We start from the raw sequence: 13,710 nt of genomic DNA on the forward strand, positions 1-13,710 counted from the left end.
TTTTCCATCTTCACACCACCTATAGGTTGAATAGTAGTATCAGGTTGCTTTTACACTTAGGCTTGGGCTTGGTCTTGGGCTTGGGCTTAGCCTTGGCCTTGACTTTTGATGTTTAGGCTCTAACCACAAGCACATTAGTCGAAGCTACTTTCATACCTCTTATTCTATAATCATAAGCATATATGGAAACTTCTCAAGGGTTTTCTTCTTTTTGTTTAGGTTAAAATTCATGATGAAATTATCTCATGATTTAGGGAAAGATTTCAACACCAAGTTAATGACAATCTCATTGTCCATCATGAAGCCTAAGCTCACCAACCGTTCAATATTGTCAATCATCTTGATCATATGAGAGCAACTTGTCCTCCCTTAGAGAGTTTGCAATCAAACAATGCACTTGCCTTTAACATACTTCACCTTTGCTTTGGCGAGTATGCAAAGTACATTAGTTAAGTTAGACTCAATATAATCAACTCCTAATTTTTCACCTAGCAGAAATGTACCTTTCACTTTTGTGAATAAGGTTCCATAAATATAGGCTTAATTAGGGCATCATATTAGAAGGAACCAATTAAATCTTAAACTTAATATTTAAATTGAAGGGTTTTATTATTTAGTCTTATCAAATTTTAAATTGCATGTTAGGTGATATTTGCAAAATAAAACCTACACATACATTCTACAACCTAAAAATAAAATATGCCAGTACACAACCATAACTATTGTCAAACCTCTCGAGCTAAGAGGAGTTTAAGTAGTCAACCTAGGTGCATTTTCATCTTCGAGTCTTCACGCTTGTCCTTTCATCTCCAGTCTTTAATTATTACATGGTTTTGTTTCCTACTTACGTAATTCTAAGAAATAAAACAACCTAATCCAAAAGAAGAAATAGGACAAAACAAAGGTGTGTAGACCCTGTTTAAGAATTACAACCCAAAATAAATGAATAAATAAAACATTCACAAAGGTTCATTGGTTGCGTACTAAGCACCACACACACATCCATACATATACATATTAATTAAAATTAAACTTTAATTATTATTATCCTATCTGTCAAATGTTTTTGGTCTTTGAAGTTTTATAAAATTGTAATTCAACCTTAAAGTTTAAGAAAGTTTAATTCAATCCCAATTCAACAAAATAGGACTAAATTGATATTTTTAACCTTGTTGGACATGTAAGTGAAGTGTCTAGCCATGCATTTAGAATTCAACAAAATTCCAGAATCATATACCAATGAAGAGCATAACAAAAAGCTAGACGACACGACTCGAAACTAACCAAGGTGCACGATTGGCACAATACCAAGGCAGGGCTAGATAAGAAAGTATCCAACTGTGCACCAAGACATGATGCCAAGAAGATATGAACCTAGCATCTACTATGCATTGCTTGGTGTCGGCCATGCATGGTGGTTTTTCCAGACATCAATGGAAGAAACTAAGAAAATTCCTAAATTTTTTGCAAGTCAATCACCGAGGTAAGAGAATATGACACATAAACTGTACTCACACTAGAAACAATCTTCAAATCATGCAATCAACACAATTTGAACGCAATTTCATGCGACAACATGAAATTGATGACATTCAACCAAAACAAACTTGCATATATCAACAAAACTCAAATAAAAATTCAGAAATCATCACTCAGTAATTTAACATAGTTTACGTTGTACATGATACCCAAGAAATTATGCAACAACACGATTGCAAATCATCTTACCAATTTTATTCAATTTCGATCAATCTTAATTACATGTAATCAACATATAAAAATTAATTAAACTAACTGCAAGTATAATTTTTATGAAAATTAATGTAAACTCTAGCTCTAAAACCACTGTAAGGTTTTCAAGGTGTCCATAACCAACAGTACAATGGAATTTAAAAAAAAATTAAAACAAATAATCTTGAAACTCCAACTAGGATACCCATTTAAATCATAAAAATAATGAAACATACAAAAACACTCATAATGTATTTTAGGTTTATACATGCATTGATGGCTCCTTCGAACTTCAAGTGACTTGAGATAATATGTTATCCAACCCTCAAGAGGTGATACCTTGGTATCTATGTGGAGCACGAATATAAGAGAGGAAATCCATACAAAGAGGCTGCCAAAGCTCTTTGGCTAGATGGATGTGTTCATGAGAAAGATAGAATAGAAATAGTGGTGGTTAAGTTTTCACTTAGTGTTTTGTGTATTTTTAATTGCTAACTTACGTTTTTAATTTATATGTGCAAGTGTCCAAGCACGAATGAAATTTCAACCAAGCATGACACCCATCTACACAAACATATGCACGATTAGCATATACATGCATAATCGACATGCCTTGGTGCTTGCATGGTCAATACCACATGTGTGTGTCAACCAACATATATTTTGTTCATGGTGTCAGCCAACATTATGCATATGCATGGTTAACACTTTCCTTACCAAAGTTTACGACTGGCACATTAAGGTGTATAGTTGTGCACTTGGTTAAAGTGTGGTCAATTAGGTCCTTTCAACCCTAATAGGCAAACCAAGTCATTTGTAATCTCTTTCTTGACCCTAAATACTAGGATTGTCATTAAACAATCTTCACCTCTGAATTTGATTCAACTTTTTTATGCATGTGACCTATAAGCTTTCTATTGAATCAGTATTGTCTAGATTCTAAACAAATCTAAACATATTAAGATTGGCCTTTAGCAAGGCATTAGGGCCACCAGGACAATTGAGTGTTAGTGGATATCTTTTAAGCATTTACAATATCATAGTTACATATAATTCTATCCTTTTATCAGCCAATATCTCTCAAAGTTGAGACATAGAAATGTGCATATCTCAGTAGTTTCTTAGTATGAACTAATACACATAAATGACTAACACGGATTAGACTGTAACTTTATCCTACTATGGCCATAGATTCAAACAATGATGAAAGTTATATAGTATTCTCATTTGAGATATCTTTTAATGTGCTTAAGAATGACAAATCTTTTATTGATCAACCATAGTCTCCATGTATCTTACTATATGGTCAATTACTACCTGTATAGTTATCCCAATTACAACGACATGTTGGGTAGTGTCAAAGCATACCGATCCTTATACGAGATGCTCTAGTGACCTCAAGTCAAAGGATCACATATACTCGTGTTGTTTAGAGGATTTATTCCATAGATACTAGAGTAACCATCTATATAGATTTCCTCTGGTTAGGTCGGTTTGGTGAACATGTCTACAATGTGCACTCGTGTTACGCCAAGCTATTTACAACAACTTCAACGCATGAAAATTGCCATCACTTTTAGTGGAGTCACTTAACACTATGATAATCACATTATCATTACATGTGCCCTTATTCATTGAATGTTAAGATTATGAGCATTTCTAGAATGGTCACTTAATATGTACATAGGATTCCCACGATCAGTTATTTGACCCCCTCATTATAGTTCTACCATTCTAAGGGTATCTTATTCGTACAATTATATAACTAAAAAGTATGAATAGAATAACAGTAAATCCCTTTATTAAAAATTAATATAAAATTACATCCACATATATCAAATACGATTGGCTCTTGGACATCTACCCTAACATTACTCAGATAGAATTTAATGTCATGGAAGTTAAGAATTTGATTAAAGAGGCATTTAAAGAAAAAAAATATGCTAATGTTCAAGTGCAAGTCAGCGAGTTGGTTCAGGCTTTACCTGCTCATGCATTAATAGATGTGACCTCTTTTGAAACACAAACATCCCTTAAGGCACAGTTGCATCTTATCTACTCATTACTAACTAGACATCAACCACAAAAATTCTTAAGAACTAAAGACCCATCAGTGGTTAAGGAATGGCTGGAATTAGTGGAAAATCATATGTCCTTATTTGAAATGTCATGAGAGGGTTGTTTGTGTTTGGCACTTGAGAGGGAAGTAAAGTTCAACATAGAGCTATCACCATGAACTACACATATCTCCAAAGCCCCTTATCGAATGGCACCGGTTGAGTTACAAGAGTTTAAAAAAGAATTTCAAAAGTTGTTAGATAATAGGTTCATCAAGTCGAGTCATTCATCTTATAAAGCCCTGATTTTGTTTGTAAAGAAGAAAGACGAATCAGTAAGAATGTGTACTAACTATAGATAGTTGAATAAGGTCATAATCAAGAATATATACCCAGTTTCTTAAATAGATAATTTGTTTGATCAATTAAAGGGAGTTTCAATCTTTTCAAAAATTGATTTAAGATCAGGATATCATCAAGTAAGAGTTTCTAAGAATGATATCCCTAAGACAACTTTCAAAATGAGATATGACTATTATAAATTCGTGGTGATGCCTTTTGGGTTAACCAATGCTTCAACCATTTTCATGGATTTGATTAATAAAGTGTTCCAAGGCTGTTTTGATAAATTCATTATAGTATTTATTAATGATTTTTCATTCATTCGAAAAGTTGAGAGGAACATAAGGAGCACCTGAGTTTTCTACTCCAAAGGATAAGAGAGAGGCATTGTATGCCAAATTTAACAAATACGAGTTTAGGCTAGATAGAGTGGTATATTTAGAGCATATGGTAACAATTGATAGTATCACGATAAATACTAATAAGATTAAGGCAGTCCTAGATTGGCAAAAACCGAAGACTATCAAGGAAGTTTAAAGCTTTTTAGGTTTAGTTAGATATTACAATAGGTCCATAGAAGGATTTGCAAGGTTGGCTAAACCCTTTACAACTCTTACAAAGAAAGAAGCCCCTTTTGTATAGACTAATCAGTGTGAAAGAAGTTTTCAAAAATTGAAATAAAGGTTAACTTTCGCTAATGTGTTGGCATTTCCAAAAGACGGGGTAGAGTTTATTATATATGTTGATGCCTCTCAAAGTGTGATAGGAGCAATTCTAATGCAACAAAGAAGGGTAATTCTTATGCATCAAGACAACAAAAGATTTTGAAAGCAGATATACCACTCATGATCTGAATTGGTAGCAATTGTCTTCACTTTGAAGATATGGAGGCATTATTTGTAGGAAGTGAAATGCAATATTTATATTGATTATAATAGTCTTAAATATTTTTCCACACAAAGGGAATTCAATATGAGATAAAGAAGATGGTTAGAGCTAGTAAAAGATTATGATTGTGAAATCAAGTCGCACCTAAGAATAGCTAATGTAGCCACAAATTCTTTGAGTCAAAAGCCTTCCTAAGTCAGATAATGGTTCAAAAAAAGTTACAATAGGAGATCTTTTCTATACAAATTGAGATAATAACGGGTATTTTGGCAAAGTTAGAGATTCAATAAACTCTATTAAGTGAAATTCAAAAGGGTTAATTAAAGGATGAATGGTGCCAACATATTAAGCAAAAAATGTTTGATGGACTTGAAGATGGCTATTAGTTGGTAGATAGAGTGTTAAGTTAAAATTAAGGGAAATTTCTTATGGCCTAGCATGACAAAAGATGTAAGGGAATTTATTTCTAGATGTCTCAGTGTCAGCATATCAAGTTCAAACATCAAAAACCATTTGGATTACTACAATCCTTGAGTGTGCTTGAATAGAAATAAGAGGATATTTTAATAAGCTTTATAGTTGGACTTTCTTGAATACAGTGAGGATTTAATGCTTTATGGGTTATTGTGAATCAACTGACAAAGTCAAGACACTTTGTGCCAATTAAAGACTCTACACCTACAAATTAATTGGGAGTGATTTATGTTAAAGAAATAGTGAGATTGCATGGAATTCCTAAAACCATTATGTCGGATCAAGATACCAGATTTGTATTGACTTTTTGGAGGAGTCTCCAAAATTCTATGGGTACTAAGTTTTCTTTTAATACAACATACTATCCTTAATTAGATAGTCAAATAGAGTAGACTAATCAGATTATCGAGGGTATGCTTTGAGCTTGTTGTTTAGATCATAAGGTGAATTGGGTAGACATTATCACTTTGATAGAATTTGCTTATAACAACAGCTATCAATTGACTATAAGGATAACACCCTATGAAGCTCTTTACAGAAGAGAGTGTTGGTCTCTTTTGTATTAGGATGATCTGGTGAAAAGAAGTCACTAGAGTGGTCTTTAGGGCTTAAAATGGCAGAAAAGATGATCGAAGTTGTTCAATTGATAAGGCAGAGAATGAAAGAGGCTTAAGATCATTAGAAAAGCTTTACAGATTAAAAAAGGAAAGATTTAGAGTTTGTCATGGGTGAAGAGGTATTATTAAAGGTTGTTCCTTTTAAGAATATTGTTCGATTCAGGGGAAAAAGAAAGTTGGCTCTGAGGTTTATTGATCCATTCAAAATATTGGAGAGGATTCATAAGGTGGCTTATTGTCTTATGTTGGCTGTGAGTATGGATCACATTCACAATGTGTTCCATGTCTTGTTACTTTATAAGTACATTAAGGATTCGAGTCACATTCTGAGCATTAAAGAGATTGATTTGTTAAAGGATTTATCTTATGAAGAATTACCAATTTAGATTCTAGACAGAAAGGTGAAGACACTTAGAATAAGCAAATCCTGTTTGTGAAAGTTCTTTGGGGGAATCATCGGGTTCAAGAAGCCACGTGGGAAACTGAATTAGACATAAGACGAAAGTTTCCTGAATTATTCAAGTGAATTTTGAGGACGAAATTCCAAATATGAAGGAGAGAAATGTAATGATGTATGTATGAAATACACACAAATAGGGTTATAATAGTATGTTTTTAAAGTGAATTTTGGTCTATTTTGTCAAATTCTTTGAGTTTTATTTAATTTTTATGACTTGATCTTATTTTGTACTTTGAATTATATTTTTAGATGCTTTGGAGACATGTAAGCCCTTTCAGAACAAAAATAGAAGTTTAAAGAAGCAAATGAGAAGACTTTATATCAAAAGGCAGAGGTTAATTACGGGCAGTCTTATGGCTATAATTGGTGCCCATAATTACGGGGCAGAAATAATATTTATAAAGCCAAAAAATAAGGTTAAGTGGTAGCATATGAAAAGAAAGTTGCGTCTTCTTCATTTCCCTATCACCAAAATGCAGCAACCCAAGGGATTTTTAAAGAGAGAAAGCTTCAAAAAACAAGTAGAAAGTGAAGATTCAAGATTTAAGATAAAAGACCCAAGAGAATTAAGATTTAAATACCTTAGAGTTTTTCCTATCTTTCTTATTATCTTTTTTCACTGATTCAAAATGTCTCTACCTTCAACTTATTCTTGTAGTTTGAACTATATAACAATGAATAACTAATTTCCTTTGCTAGGGTTTATGATGAATTTATAAATTCTTAAAGATTATGTAATGGGTTTTGATTTTTAATTATTGATGATAAATGTTTGATTTAGTAATTGTGATTTTAACTTCTTGCTTGGTTTTAGGACCCAATACCATGCTTGTTTGTAGATTGAAGTGCGATGTTGAGAAATACATACCCAATTAGTTCATGTCTTTGCTAAACCTAAGGTTTTATTTAGAGATAAATATAAATCCTTGTAAGTAAATTGATTGTCATAGAAATTAATCGGTTTCGATTAACATCATACCACAAAAGTTGGTAAGCTTTTAATCTCAAAACGTCTAATTAACCTTGAGAGAGGAATTCTGTAAAATAGGATAATTAACCATCAACAATTCATCTTATCATTGATTTTAATTGGATTCATTACTAATTTTTGAGTAGTTGATAGTGAAATCATAAACTATGGGTTTCTTATATTGATATTTCACTTTTAATTTATTAGGTGTTTATTTTCTTTTATTAATTCGATTTAGTTAGTTTGCATTTTAATTAATTTTAATTCCATTTTCATCCAAAGCATTTTATTTCTCTAGCTAATTTAAATTACAAAACAAACTTGTACTCGACAACCAATCGCTATGGGACAAACATCTATCTATATTACTTGATTGACTCGTATACTTACGAGCCATTGGCAATAAGTTTTTGGCATGATTGCTGGGGATTAGTGCTATGTTGATATTAGTATAATTTGTAGTTGGCTAGACTAGAGTTTTATTTCATTTTATTTTTGATTTATTTGATTTCTTGTTATCTTTGTTCTTTCCTTGTAGGTACTCTATTGGTTTATGATCAGTTCTCAAACCACCCCCCCCCCTAAATTATTGGATTTTGTCCAGAAATCGAGAGAACCTTTAAAAGACATAAAAGAGAAAAACCAGCAAGACAAAGAGTTGCCATGAAGGATAAAATCAACAATCAACGAGCTTTTCATGTTTATGTTGTACCTATTACACATGATAGTTATTCTAGTGTTGTGAGGCCTACTTTGGTCACCAACAATTTTGAGATCAAACTTTCCATTGTTCAGATGGTACAACAAGATCAATTCGGATTAGAAAATGATAATCCACATGTCCACTTGTCATGTTTCTCTCAGATATGTGACACCTTCAAGATGAATGAGGTTCTTGAAGATGTAATTAAATTAAGGCTATTTCCATTTTCATTAAGGGATAGAGTGACTACTTGGTTGGATTCTAAAGCACCTAGTGCATTCACTACCTAGTAGGTACTTTCTCAGGCTTTTCTTGCAAAATATTTCCCACTTGGTAAAATTGTTAAATTGAGAAATGAGATCACCACTTTTTACCAAAGGGATGATGAGTCTTTATATGAGGCTTGGGAAAGGTTTAAAAGTTTACAAAGACAATGTCCCTATCATGGTTTGCCTAATTTGCTAGTTGTTCAAACTTTCTATAATGGTCTTTCTTACTTGTTGAAAAGTATTTTGGATGCAACTGCTAATGGGTCATTAATGGGTAAAACATCTGATGCGACTTTGCATTTGATTAAAGAAATGGCTTCCAACAGTTGTCGATGGTCTAATGATAGAGCTAATCGAAGAAGACATTTGGGAGTACATGACGTGGATGGAATTACTATGGTGAATTGCTAAGTCAAATGCATTGACAAAGAAATTAGAGAGATTAGATATGAAAGTTGTAAGTACTCCTAGTTGTGAGATTTGTTAAGGAGATTATGCAAGTTTCGAATGCCATTTAAGTACCCATTATGCACATGAGCTAATAAATAAGCAAGTGAATTCTCTCAATATAGCCAAAGGGGATAGGGTAATGCTTACTCAAATACATTTAACCTAGGTTAGAGGAACTACCCAAACTTCACATGGTCAAACCAAACCAATACTTCCAACCCAAACTAGAATTTTAAACAGTTATCTCTAGGGTTCCAAACTAGAAACACTAAACTTGAACCTCTACATCACCTTCAACCTCCTTAAGAGCAAAAATCAGATCTAGAATTGTTGATGGAGAATTTTATTATTGCCCAAAAACAAAAGGTCAATGCCCAAGATGAAGCGATTAAACAACTCACTGCCAAGGTTGATCAATTAGCCATACATAATAGGATGCTTGAGGTATAATTGGGTCAATAAGCAAGTACTTCCAATTATAGGGAAATAGAAAAGCTACTTAGCCAACCTCAAAATCCAAAGGAGAATTATAAGGCAATTGTCACCAAGAGTGGTAAATAATTGGGTGAACCTTTAAGCAAGGTTGAAAATGAGGTTGATGATGAGGGTATGCAACAGGAAGTTAAAAAGTCTAGTGAAGAAAATGCATTGAAGAAAAAGGTTGAAGGAAATGTCTAAGAAGCCCCTAAAAAGAAAGTGTCATCTAAAACATATACAACACCTTTGCCTTTTCCTCAAACGTTTCAAAAGACAAAGCTTAACCAACAGTTTGGAAAGCTTTAGATGTCTTCAAGTAGATAAATCTCAATGTTCCTTTTATGGAGGCTATAACTCAAAGGCCGATATATGCCAAGTTTCTCAAAGATATCCTCTAAAATAAAAGGAAACTTGAAAAGTTTGAAATAGTAACTCTCTTGGAGGAAGGTAGTGCCATTTTACAAAATAAGTTACCACCAAAACTTAAAGATCCAAGGAGTTTTTCTATTCCTTGTGTAGTAGGTAAATAATCTTTTGAAAAAGCTTTATGTGATCTTGGTTCAAGGATAAGTCTAGTGCCTTTGTCTATTTGTAGAAGATTAGAGCTCTGAGAATTTAAACTTACTATAGTGACCTTATAATTAACGAATAGATCCATAAAGTATCTTACAGGGATAATGGAAAACATGCCAATTAACGTTAGAAAATTTTATATCCTTGTAGACTTTGTGGTTTTAAAAATGGAAGAGGATATTTAAGTTCTTTACGTTCTAGGAAGACTATTCTTAGCCATAATGAGAGCGATCATCATTGTTAAAAATGGAAAACTCACTTTTGAGATTGGAAATGAAAAAGTAAAGTTTAATATTTTTTGAATGTCAAAGCAACCTAACATTGTGAATTCTTGTTGCAAGGTTGACATTATCAATGATTGCACGAAAGATGTCTTTATCAAGAAATATCCTGAGGATCCACTTGAGTCATGCATTATTCATAGAGCTTTAATCAAAGATGAAAACATAGAAATTGTAGCCTATGTTCAGTTTATGGAAGCAAGTCCTAAGGTTGCTCCCATTTTGAATTTCAAGTATGAAAAACTTGAGTCAGGTAATCATTCTCTTCCTTCTCTTTAAGCGAAAGATACAGCTAAGGTAGATTTTAAACCACTTCCTACTAATTTGAGGTATGATTTTCTTGACCCTAATTCTACTTATCCTATGTTATAAATGCTAAATTGAATGATGAACAAGAAGATAAGTTGCTTAGGGAACTTAGAGCATATAAGAAAATCATTGGATGTAACATTCATGATATCAAGGGAATAAACCCTACCATTTGCATGCATTACATCCATATGCTTGATGATTTCAAACCTACCATTGAACATCAAAGAAAATTGAATCCCATCATGAAAGAGGTAGTAAGAAATGAAGTCATCAAATTGTTGGATGTAAGGATTATCTATCCTATTTTTGATAGTTTGTGGGTAAGTCTAGTACAAATGGTACCGAGGAAAGGGGTATGATTGTTGTTAAGAATGAGAATAATGATTTAATACCCCTTAGGATAGTCATAGGGTGGAGAATGTGTATTGATTATAGAAAACTTAATAATGCTACTCGTAGGGATCACTTTCCCTTCCTTTCATTGATCACATTTTAGAGAGACTAGCAAACTATTTTTATATTTGCTATTTAGATTGGTATTCAGGATTCTTTCAAATCCCTATTCACTTAGAAGACTAGGAAAAAACCACCTTCACATGCCTTTATGGCATATTTGCCTATAGATGTATGCCTTTCGACCTTTGTAATACACCTGCTACCTTTTGGCCTTTGTGATGCACCTGCTACTTTTCAAAGATGCATGATGTCCATATTTTCTTATTTTGTTGGGCGAATTATGGAAGTGTTTATATATGATTTTTCTATATATGGAACATCTTTTGATGATTGTTTGTTTAACTTTTCTAAGGTTTTACAGAGGTACAAAGAGGTCAATTTGGTGTTTAACTAAGAAAAGTGCCATTTTATGGTGAAAGAAGAGATAGTTCTTAGGCATAAAGTCTCACAAAAAGGGATTGAGGTAGATAGAGTAAAAGTAGAAGCAATTGAGAAAATGCCCCTATCGATATCCATAAAGGGAGTCTAGAGTTTCCTTGGCCATGTTGGATTCTATAAGTGTTTCATTAAGGACTTTTCAAAAATTGCTAAACCTTTGTCTAATTTACTTGCTAAAGATGTTCTTTAAAATTTTGACCAACATTGTCTTGATTCTTTTTGCAGATTAAAGGAAACATTGATTTCAACTCTTATTATGCAACCAACAAATTGGAGTCTACCTTTTGAAGTGGTGTGATGCTAGTGACTTTGTTGTAGGGGCGGTTTGAGGCAAAGGAAAGATAAAAAGGTTTATGCAATTTACTATGCTAGTCACACTTTGGATGAAACACAAGTCAACTATGCTTTCACTAAGAACGAACTTCTTATAGTTGTGTTCGATTTTGATAAGTTTAGGTCTTATTTAATGGGGTCCAAGGTTATAGTCTACATGGATCATTTAGCCATTAAATATTTTCTAAATAAGAAGGATGAAAAACCAAGGCTGATCAGATGGATATTACTTCTTTAAGAGTTTGACTTGGAAATAAGGGATAAAAAAAGGACATAAAATGTTGTTGCTGATCATTTGTCCCATTTAAAGCAAGCTGAGTGTGGAGGTGTTGACAGAAGTCTACCTATTAATGACTCTTTTCGAAATGAGCAACTTTTAGAAATATCTCTTTGGGTAGTACCTTGTTATACAAATTATGTGAATTATCTTGTGTGTGTTGTACTACCTTAAGAGATGAATCACCAGCAAAAGAAAAAGTTCTTATGGAAGCTGAAGAACTATTACTGGGAAATGTCATTACTTTCGAAAGATATTTTGATAGGATTATGCAACAATGTTTACCGCAAGATGAAATGGAAAGTGTTCTAACCCATTATCATTCTCTTGAATATAGAGGTCATTTTACTGCCACCAAGACAACAACTAAGGTGTTCCAAAATAGGTTTTAAGATGCAAGGAAGTTTGTTCTAACATGTGATAGGTGCCAAAGAACTGGAAATATTTTAAAAAGGAATGAAATGCCTTTAAATGGTATACTTGAGATTGAAATTTTTTATGCGTAAGGTGTTGACTTCATGGGGCCATTTCCTCTGTCTTATGAGAATAAATATATCTTAGTTGTTGTAGACTATGTTTCTAAATGGGTTGAGGTGGTAGCAAGTCCATTCAATGATGCTAGGGTTATGGTAAAATTCTTAAAGAAATATATTTTCACAAGATTTAGGATTCTAAGAGCTATTATTAGTGATAGTGGTTCTCATTATTGTAATCACCTATTTGAGAAATTGTTGAAAAAATATGAAGTTACCCTTAAGGTCGCAACCCCCATACCACCCTTAAACGAGTTGGCAAGTTAAGATTTCTAATAGGGAGATGAAGAACATACTTGAGAAAATTGTAAGTTCTTCAGGGAAAGATTGGACTTTGAGATTGGGCAATGCACTTTGGGCATATTGAACAGCCTTTAAAACTCTTATTGGTACATCTCCCTTCTACCTCGTTTATGGTAAGTCTTGTCATCTTCCAATGGAGTTAAAGCATCGAGCTTATTAGGCTATTAGGTTCTTGAACTTTGGTTTGAAGAAAACAGGTGAAAAACATCTCTTCCAACTAGATAAGTTGGAAGAGTTTAGATTGGATGCCTATGAGAATGTTAAAAAATATAAGGAGAGGACCAAAAGGTGGCATAATGAGCATATTCGAAAGAAAGACTTAAAAAGAGGTGATCAAATGTTGCTCTTCAACTCAAGATTAAAGCTTTTTCCAAGAAAACATAAGTCAAGGTGGTCCAGACTTTTTAAGATCTTAAAGGTATTTCCCCGAGGAGCCGTTGAGATGTGGAGTGAAACTTTTGGAGCATTTAAGGTCAATGGGCAGAGGTTGAAGCCATATTTTGTTGGTGACCAAGTGGAAGTAGAGGTATCTCGACTATTTTCTAATCCCTCGACATTAGCCCAACCATTAGTCAAGCTGAGGACCATAAATTAGCACTCTTGGGAGGCAACCCAAGTTTTTCTTTTCTTAAAGTATTTTTTTTTAGTTTATTAAGAATAATTTTTCCCACATTTAGTTTAAAATTATTCTTTTTGTTTATTTCAAGTTGAATTTGGACATGATGAGTGTTTCCAAGTTACAAAGGGGGTACAATTAAATTTTGTT

General features: G+C 33.1%; 1 non-coding gene across 1 annotated transcript; it reads right to left on the reverse strand.

The window, feature by feature from the left end:
• Positions 1-8,586: 8,586 nt before the first annotated feature.
• On the reverse strand, positions 8,587-8,693 carry LOC123230248. Its single transcript, XR_006505059.1, has one exon. It is a non-coding gene; the product is annotated as a small nucleolar RNA R71 (small nucleolar RNA).
• Positions 8,694-13,710: the final 5,017 nt, after the last annotated feature.

Source organism: Mangifera indica, chromosome 11, assembly GCF_011075055.1.
Source record: "Mangifera indica cultivar Alphonso chromosome 11, CATAS_Mindica_2.1, whole genome shotgun sequence".
NCBI lineage: Eukaryota > Viridiplantae > Streptophyta > Magnoliopsida > Sapindales > Anacardiaceae > Mangifera > Mangifera indica.